This window comes from Herpailurus yagouaroundi, unplaced genomic scaffold (genome assembly GCF_014898765.1).
Source record: "Herpailurus yagouaroundi ecotype Mexico unplaced genomic scaffold, PumYag 28, whole genome shotgun sequence".
Classification (NCBI taxonomy): Eukaryota; Metazoa; Chordata; class Mammalia; order Carnivora; family Felidae; genus Herpailurus; species Herpailurus yagouaroundi.
The window spans coordinates 51,057,604-51,068,077 of NW_024412376.1; the positions used below are offsets into that span (position 1 = coordinate 51,057,604).

General features: G+C 37.5%; 1 long non-coding RNA gene across 1 annotated transcript in view; it reads left to right on the plus strand.

The window, feature by feature from the left end:
* Window positions 1–9,556, plus strand: part of LOC121029662 (uncharacterized) — an 80,574-nt gene extending 71,018 nt beyond the window's left edge. Inside the window, exon 3 of the long non-coding RNA XR_005789829.1 lies at window positions 9,324–9,556. This is a non-coding gene — a long non-coding RNA (uncharacterized LOC121029662). The remainder of the gene's footprint in view (window positions 1–9,323) is intronic.
* Window positions 9,557–10,474: the final 918 nt, after the last annotated feature.

Below are 10,474 nucleotides of genomic sequence, written 5' to 3' on the forward strand. Positions count from 1 at the left end.
GTGCTTGAACCATTTATAGAAGGTAAAATCTTTAAGGCAAGGTAAAGAGATAAAGTTCTATTTTATTAAGAATATTTATTAAGTGTAACACTTTTATAAACTTACCTGCTAATTCTGAAACCAGGAAAACACTACAAACAATAATATGCCGAGTACTGAGCAGATTAATGAATGAATATAAATAAAACACTTGGGGGCGCCTGGGTGGCTTGGTCGGTTAAGCGTCCGACTTCGGCTCAGGTCATGATCTTAAGGTCCGTGAGTTTGAGCCCCGAGTCGGGCTCTGTGCTGACAGCTCAGAGCCTGGAGCCTGTTTCAGATTCTGTGTTTCCCTCTCTCTCTGCCCCTCCCCTGTTCATGCTCTGTCTCTCTCTGTCTCAAAAATAAATAAACGTTAAAAAAAATTAAAACACTTGGAGCTTAAGGCCGTTATATAAATTTTGTCATGATAGACTTAAAAGCAGGAAGAAAAAAAAAAACTTGTCCACAACTTGAGTGAATGATGTAATAAATGGCTAAAGCAGATGACTTAGGTCATAGCTTAAAAATTTGCTAATGATAGTGGATGAGAAACTATGGTTAAAACAACTTCCCAGACAAAACTACTGAGATGTGAAAAACACTGAGAGAGCTACATACAACAGCGGCACCGGAGCCATAAATCTCCTGCATCCTCCCAGATGGCTGTGTTGTCCAGTATAAAATATGTATGAGAGATTTATATGCATTCCTTTTATGCAGTGTTTTTGTAGCTTTAGCTGGGAACCTATGCCACATCATTAATCTTCAGGGAGGCCTTTCTGTTAATTATTTGCCAAAGCACTTCTGGAGAAGTCAGTGTGAGTATTCAGCTCATATTAAAGATAAACAATATAGCATAGGTGTGTGTATGGCTTGACTACAATCACAGAGATGAGGTAAGGAAGACAAAGTCTGCACATTAAGTGTTGCCTTTTCACCATTCGCTCAAAATAATTGTGATTTTTACCTTTCACCCTAAAAGTCCATCAAAATGTAGTGTAAATCTAGTAATACTCTCTGGACTACTTGTGTGTCCATTGCCTTTAGTGTTTTTTCTCTTGTTTATTCTTGAGATTAAAGGAGGAAAAACTAAAGTGTAACCAGCATGGTAGAATCCTGATGCATTATCTTGCATTGTGGATGGAGGAGGAAACTACTTTAAAAGATTTTCCTGAGTTTAAAATATACCTTTTGAAAACGTTTCTGAAAAGTTCTCAATTTTTGGAGAATTCCTCTGGGTTTGGGCGTATAAATTAAACCAATATGAATAACTCTACTAATCTTGCTAGATATGGTTTGGATAATTTGTAGGGTGATTTTTGTTTTGTGTTTTCTTTTTTTCTTTTCTTTTTTTCCTCATCATGTTGAGTTGTTTGAAATAAGTAGAAATGCGTGATATTAAATTCTCGCTGTTATATAGTAAACTTACTTCACAGTATATACAGTTAGCAGCTTTTAAAATTCCCTTTACCTTTTCTCTACTATGGTGTTTTCATCAGGCAAAAAAATAAGTTGAGAGTAGAATGGGTCTCAGGGGGATCTGTGGCAAGATCCATGGCATTGTTCTAGACCCAATGACTGTTGCTATTGTTCGTGTTGCTGACATGCACCTCAGTATGCACCCTGCCCTCCTAGAACCAGGGCTATAGTAATTCAGGTCAACATCAAAAGGAAAAGTATCATCCTCCTCCTCTCCCTCTGTGCAGCAAGTCATTGACTGGTGGTCTCAGTTCCTGAGAGAGGCCAATAACCTGCCCACACCTATGACATTCCTGAAGAGACTTAGGCAAGGTCCAGGAGTGTTGACAAGTTCAGCCAGTTTGGGATATGTCATGAGTTTACATCACCCAAAATGTCATATAAAAATATATCTTCTAGGGCACTAGAAAGTATAGCATGCTCGCTAGTGACCAGAACACGATGGCCAAAATCTTTGTAAATGGTGTCATGATCTGCTTTATGTTGTCAAGAGCAGAGGTGCATAATTTCAGCAGTGTTATCCTTTCTGAATATTACCTAAAGATTATTTTGTTTATGTTGCTGGTTGAGGGGTCAGCAGCTGCATTGGGAACTAAGTTGTTGGAAATTGATGGAGTAAACAAGGGGGTAAAATCTTGGAGGAGGATTGAAACTAGCCTATATAAAGATAGAAAAGAAGCTCCTCAAAGGCTTCCCTATTGAAATGTTTTGCATATTGAGAACTCCAGAATTTAAGTTTCTCTGGAGTATGAGTTTGTTAAAAATGATATCATAAAGAGTAGCCATACTAGGCTGCATTGGCATGGGTAGCAGTGTCAACCTTAAAAGTAAAATAGCCTGGGGCGCCTGGGTGGCGCAGTCGGTTAAGCGTCGGACTTCAGCCAGGTCACGATCTCGCGGTCCGTGAGTTCGAGCCCCGCGTCGGGCTCTGGGCTGATAGCTCAGAGCCTGGAGCCTGTTTCCGATTCTGTGTCTCCCTCTCTCTCTGCTCCTCCCCCGTTCATGCTATGTCTCTCTCTGTCCCAAAAATAAATAAACGTTGAAAAAAAAAAAAGTAAAATAGCCAGTTATTTTACCACCAAAATGGGTCTATTCAAGAATAGCAGAATAGTTGCAATTCAGGACATCTAAAGTATGGAAAACCATAGGCAGGTCAGGAGATCAAAAAAGAGGAATGCTACTTTATAGAGAAAAGGAGGAGATTGGAAGGAGCTGCTTTGAACAGAGTCCATTGGAGGAAAATGAGAGGTTAGGGTGGTGATAGTTTCTCATTGGCTCAGTTGCAGTGTTTTCTTATTGGTTGAGCGTGTTCCGCAAGGAGAAATTTTATCCTCTTCCTGCTGAAGTAATAAAATAGGTTTCCTCCTTTTGGAGTTGGCAATTGAGCAAAAGTGGTAGGATGGGAGAGCTCCTTCTTCTGGCCTCCTGTCCACATTTTATTAAAAAAAAAATTAATGTTTATTTTCTTGAGAGAGAGAGAGACAGAGACAGAGAGAGAACAAGTGAGGAAGAGGCAGAGAGATATGGAGACATACAATCCGAAGCAGGCTCCAGGCTGTGAGCTGTCGGCACAGGGCCTGATGTGGATCTGGAACTGCGAGATCATGACCTGAGCCGAAGTCCGAGGCTTAACCGACTGAACCACCCAGGTGCCCCATCCTGTCTGCATTTTATTTTATTTTTTTTTATTTTTTTTTTCAACGTTTATTTATTTTTGGGACAGAGAGAGACAGAGCATGAACGGGGGAGGGGCAGAGAGAGAGGGAGACACAGAATCAGAAACAGGCTCCAGGCTCCGAGCCATCAGCCCAGAGCCTGACGCGGGGCTCGAACTCACAGACCGCGAGATCGTGACCTGGCTGAAGTCGGACGCTTAACCGACTGCGCCACCCAGGCGCCCCTCCTGTCTGCATTTTAAATGAGGTTTATTCAGTCTTGGAACAGATAGGTTCTGTTATAGCTGGAAAAGATTAAGGTAATATTGAAAATAATAACTTATATAACACTTAGTACCTAGGATAAATGCTAGTGCTCGTGAATAGAGTCTGAATATCATCTCTGGGAAGCACGAACAATTTCCCCCCAAATAAGTGTTTGTTGTTGTTGTTGTCTTTAATATACAATACCACTTTACAGCCTGTATAAAATGTTCCGCTTGTACAATGAACATATTATAAATACCTGGCAAAGATCTATGATTCTTAGGAGACATTTGTTTCCTTGATCGTGTGTTTCCTTATAAGAATATTTTGCCTTTTACATTTGGAAAATCTAATTCATAAAATAACAGTTAAGGGGAAAAATAGTACAAATTTACAACCAAGTTTTTATTTTATTTTATTTTTATTGAGGTATAATTGACATACAACATTATATGAGTTTCACATGTACAAGATAATGACTTGATATTCGTCTATATTGTGAAATAATCATCACGATGAGTCTGGTTAACATCTGTCACCATACACACAGAATTTTTTTCTTATGGGAACTTTTCTGCTCTCTTAGCAACTTTCAAATATGCAATACAGTATTATTAACTATAGTCATCATGCTGTACATTACATATCCAAGGCATATTTCTTACACCTGAAAGTTTGCACCTTTTGACCCCCTTAGTCATTTTACCCATCTCCACCTCCCCCCCCAGGCAACCACCAATCTGTTCTCTACATCTATGAACTTGGGTTTGTTTTTGTTTTTGTTCAAGTTACACATATAAGTGAAATCATACAGTATTTGTTCTCTTTCACTGTTGGACTTTTTTCACTTAGCATAATTCCCTCAAGGTTTATCCAGGTTGTCATAATACAATCAACTGTTACATCTACTAGGAATCGGAGGAAGAAACAAGTAATTAGGGACCGCTTGGGAAATGAGTAAACATAAGACCTTGGGAAAGAAAAAAGGACACTAATAAGTTATAACAAAAATCTTGCTGCATAGCCTTATTCAGTATATTACACCTAGAAAATAACAATAATATGCCATATAAATAATACATTCTTTGCTTTGATAAAAATATTTTTTATTGTGAATATGGCACTGTTTCAATGGGCATCTATTGCATATTGCAGTTCTTTATAGATACCAGTTACTAAGAGTTACAATATTTTATTATTTTTTGAAAATTAGAATTCAATAGGTAATATTTCCTTTCTTTGCTTAATTGCAAAGCTTGGTACAGTATCTCTGTAAGAAATTGGTTTTAGCAAGGGCTGTATAAATTTCATAAGAATATTATCTGTTTCACTGCGGATTTAGTTGCACACACCAGAAATTGCAATTAGTAGTTTAAGCTTACACGTACTTATTGTCACATATTAGGTCTCTCATGAAATTGTTGGAAGGCCAGAATAGTAGACTACAGCCTGTGCTTCAAGAAATAGCTTTCAGGCGCCAGTGTCACTCTGCCCCTGTAAGGTGGTTAAAGCTTTCACAACCCCTGCAGGAGGGTGTGAAATTTCCTGACGTGTGTTGAGAGCAAACCATGCCACTTCTACCACTATCCTTGCCAGCAAAGCAATGCTTCACATCCTGCTCTCATGCTTCACCGCATTTCATAGCCAAATGCCCTATGAGAGTACCTGATTTGTGGAATCTGAATTAGATCCAGGATCCTGGCTACATGTGAATCAGGGAAAAATGGTGACGAGCATTCCAGAATTTGCAACGCTGGAAGGCATATTTACTGGGAGTTGGAGTTGTCTTTGAAGGAACCATTCCCCACGTTCTGCCCCAATTTACCCATTAGGGAGCTCCACAAACAGACTTCAGAGGCAGCAGAAATGGCAAGAATAACTAACATACTCCTACCTAACATAGTGCAACCATCTCTCCTACAAAAGATGCATTTATCATGTGGTGATGATCATTCTTCCTCTGGTTCAGGTACAATTTCAACCTGATATCTTGTAGCTTATAAATTTAAGTTTTATTGCCACCGCCATGGCATATTGAACAAAGGAAATAAGTGTGTCGTTATCATAGTCCTTTTTCAAAATGTTTAGTGTTTACTTATTTTTGAGAGAGAGACAGAACATGAGTGGGGGAGGAGCAGACAGAGGGAGACACAGAATCCGAAGCAGCCTCCAGACTCTGATCTGTCAGCACAGAGCCTGACGTGGGGCTCAAACACACGAACTGTGAGGTCATGACCTGAGCTGAAGTCGAATGCTCAACCGACTGAGCCACCCAGGTTCCCCATCACAGTCTTTTTAAGTTGTGAAATCGTAGTTTAGGAGTTTCCTTTGACACCGTGTTCTATGACTAGTTTTGTGCTCCAAGTATGTGCCTTTTATAGGAGTTCAGTGTGAGTGGTGCCTGAATAGGGCCCTGGGGCTTGTACATTGCAGAGGCTCTTCTAATCTTACCATGATTATTTATGTCTTCCTCCTTTCACTGACCCCTACAGTTTCCTTTATTTTCATCTAAAAGGTCAACTCAGGTATCTGTGCTTGATAGGGTAAGTCAAAAACATTATCCCTGAAAAGGTTGGGCTTCAGTACTCCTGCCTGTATTAAGTTGATGTAGCTTTCCACCAACTTTAACCTTGGATATAAGATCCCAAAAGATACCCTAAAGAATTCTCTAGAATTCACACATGTCCTTCCCCCCATTATGTAGCAGAAACGCTAACTCCTCTTGATAGTAAGGATCGGTCACCCAAGCCAGTAGAGCAAACTCTTCTCTGACCCTTGGCTCAGAGACTCAAAGAGCCCAAATGACTAGATGGCACTCTTAACTTGCAGCTAAATGGAACAACTATTGTATACCTGGACAGAAACACCACTCCCTTAGACTAGCTCTGTAAACTAAAAGACTTTTAATTAAAAACAAGGGAAAAATGAATGTGAAGGGTCTTTGAGTACAGGTTGGGAGAACTATTTTGTCTACCTCTTGGTTCCCAGACCTATGTATTCCAACTAAAGGTTAATTGATATCATGTATTGTTCTCAACTCAGAGAAATATGTGCATCCTTTAAGAAAGGTTTCAGACCCTATTAGATCTTATTATCTAACTGGTGCTATGACCAATGCTTCACTAATAAATAGTCTTGAAAGCAGTAAGTAGCCACGTGGTAAAAATAAAATAGTATACATTACTCACCAAATCTGTTGAGATAAATTTCAAATGGGTCAGGGTTTTTTTATTTTTTTATTTTTATTATTTTTTTTTTATTTTTTTTTCAACGTGTTTTATTTATTTTTGGGACAGAGAGAGACAGAGCATGAACGGGGGAGGTGCAGAGAGAGAGGGAGACACAGAATCGGAAACAGGCTCCAGGCTCCGAGCCATCAGCCCAGAGCCCGACACGGGGCTCGAACTCACGGACCGCGAGATCGTGACCTGGCTGAAGCCGGACGCTTAACCGACTGCACCACCCAGGCGCCCCAAATGGGTCAGGGTTTTAAAAACAAATATATAAGTATTAAAATAATAATAACAAAGTGAAAGTTTTTACAACTTTTATTAAGAGTAGGGAGAATTTTTCTACCCATAATTTTATCCCCCCTAAAGGAATTAAAGAAAAGATGGATAAATTTGACAATATAGAACCTAAGAAAGGCATTACTACAGGAAATGACATTCTAAGAAAAGTACACAAAAGCAAAAGTAAAAATTGACAAACTGAAAAATATATTTCCATATTGTACAAAAAGATTGAATATTCCTAATGTGTGAAGAGAGTCTACAAAAAAGAAAACAAAATGTGACACAAAAATTTGCAAAGAAAACCCCAATTACCAAGGAAAGATAAAGAAATGCCAAATTTTATGTTATTCCTGCCAGCCTAAAATGGGATAATTATAGCAAAATAAAAATGAATAATTACTGAAATGGATTTTACCCAATCATATATACATAGTCCATGAGAATTTTTTTTTTTTAAGAGAGAAAGTGAGAGAGTGCGAGAGAGGGAGAGGATGAGGGAGAGAGAGACTTTTAAGCAGGTTCCACGTTCAAAACAGAGGTTGATGCAGAGCTCTAACTTATGATCTCCCGATGAGATCATGACCTGAGCAGATGTCAAGAGTTGGATGCTTGTGCTCACTTTGGCAGCGAGTATACTAAAAAAAAAAAAAAAAAAAAAAAAAAAAGTTGGATGCTTAACTGACTGAGCCACCCAGGCACCACCGAAGTCCATGAGTTTTTAATGACACAAAAGATAAAACTTTATTGGCTATCAGTGAACATTTTTGGGAAACCAAATGTGTACTTTTAACCACTATACTATATAGCCACTAATTAATAGAATATTCTCTTTTGTATGGACTTCCAGGAAATCAGAAATAAATTTGCAACTTGACCTTAGCAATTTATCTTCCCTGTGATCCAACTGACTACTTCTATTTGTTTGCATCTGTGGTTTGTAAAACACTTACTTTTTTTTTTTTGCAAGCCACTTTCATTCCTTTATAGAAGAAGATAAGGCCCTATAAAATAATATTTTTCTCAATAAATGTGACTATAGAGCCTCACTGATATAAAGAAAGAAATGAGAGGCTGAACGGCAGAGATTCTGAGGAGAAACCAGAATAAAATTCTTCCTGAATGTAGGATATGATTATTTGTGCCGCAGACTAAGAGATGGGCTGAAGACTGAGGAAAGACAAAATGGAAGGTCAGCTTTGGGAGTTGAAGACAAAGCTCATGTTAGCTACCAATGATGTGTTGTAGTAAGTGGCCAGGGAAAGCCAATCTTCCAAGATGAATGTAATGGAGCCATGACAGATTATATTTAGCCTGAATGTTATTAGATGCAAGCAAAGTAGGAAAGAGGAAATAAATGAATTAGTATCACATTTAGTAGAGACGTAATTCACCACATCACTCTCTGTGTAGGGCAAAACTGATTAATCAGATTTATTTAGTAGTTCCACCCTTTCTTTATCTCTCTCATTCAGTACAGTGGCAATTTATCTACAATTTTCAAAACTGTATTTAATGGAATATACATCAGAAAGGTGATAAAATACATGTTACCTTCAGAAAAGTATATGAAAAACTACTAAAAAGTATTGAAGTTAATGTTGCTAGAAGCCGATAGATATAAATAGGTGACCTATTAATAGGTATAAGTGTTAATGAACCACAAATATTGTAGCAAGCAAAAGGTAATAAAAAAGAAAGTGTTATGTAAGGCTTTTATGAAGAAGACTGAAATTAATTTTCAGTGCAATCTAGGAAAGGAGGTGTAATTTGAATACAGAAGATCAAAGGAGAAGGTAAACATACACCCTGGACCTTAGAATAAAAAAAGAAGAAAATAGGGATGTTAATGCAAGGAGCTCATCAATCACGGAGCTATGATGATTTCTTGAGATTATTGTAGATCTGGAGACATAAAATAGACTCTTGAAAAGATGTAGAGGAGATGTCAATAAGCAGAATGGAAGGGAGAGGATAAAGTAAATGGATTCTATCATGGGATATAATCAACTGTTTAATTTAAATCCCATATGCCCCATTTGATTATGTTGACAAGTGAAAAGCACATTCATCTAAATTTTTAAAGTATTTAGACATTAACCAATATAATATGAGTCATCTAAATGGTACATTGCAAATAAAAATTAGATCAACCATTTAAATTGAAGCAATAAGAAATGACATTAAATTATTCAATGACAAATAACTCTATCCAGTTAAATGTCATACACATTTTTAAGGAATTCACTTGTCAGAAAGATAGCTAACTGCTGAAATGATAAAGAGTATGGTAAATGCAGAAAAGGTCAATTAGTAATCTACTGTTTTTGAAAGCAACATCTTCTGGCATTTATTCTATTATAGTTGTGCTATTCTGTTTTATTTATAGAATGAAGATGGATAACTTTCATGACATATGCATCTCTCAAGCAGACTGAAAAGAAATTATGTTTAATATTTACATTTAATGAAATCATAATACACTGCTAATCAAATTGTTACCTTTTAAATGGCTGGATGGAAAATCAGGGCTAAAACACTTGGAAGGAAAAGAAAATAACTTCTATAATATTTGTGACACAGACCTTAAATTAGCAAATTAAAGAACTCATTGCAATAATATATAGCCCAGTCTGTTTTGAATATTTTTAGCAATTGCCAAACTATTTTTGAATTCACTTATATAAGTTCAGGTTGTAATCACAACTAATTTAAAAGAATCATCCAAAGATAACAAGAATAGTATGCTATGTTATTATCCAGAAGGGACTGAAATAATCCTTTTTTTTAAATGTTTATTTTTGAGGCAGAGAGTGAGTAAGGGAGGGGGGACACAGAATCTGAAGTCGGCTCCAGGCTCAGAGCTGTCAGCACACAGCCTGACGAGGGGCTCGAACTCAAGAATCGTGAGATCATTACCTGAGCCAAAGTCAGATGCTTAACCAACTGAGCCACCCAGTTGCCCCAAGAGAGGACTGAAGTAATTCTAAATGATGGCTTTTTATTTTCAGTGTGAAAAAACCTCCCTGTTCCCACTTTATGACTTTTAGATTGTTAATGAAATTGTTTCTGTTTGACTGAATAATACCCCTTATGGACAGAACATACATTCCAAGACCCCCAGTGGATGCCTGAAACCACTGATAGTACCTGTCAGAAAACACTATGTATATACCACTGAACAATATATATACTATGTTTTTTCCTATACATACACACATGTGATGAAGTTTGCTTTATAAATTGGGCATAGTAAGAGATTAACAATAATAATAATAAAATAGAATAATCATAAAAATAGCACTAATAAAAGTTAAGTGAATATGGTCTCTTTCAAAGTGTCTTATGGTACTTCACTCCCCCTTCTTATTTTTGTCATGATGTGTGATAATAAAATGTCTCCATGATGAGATGAAGCAGGGTAAATGATGTTGGCATTGTGTGGTAACATTAAGCTACTATTGACCTTCTGACAACACATCATAAGTATCATCTCCTTCCTGACCAGGGTTGATGGGGTAACTGAAATTGTGGAAAGGG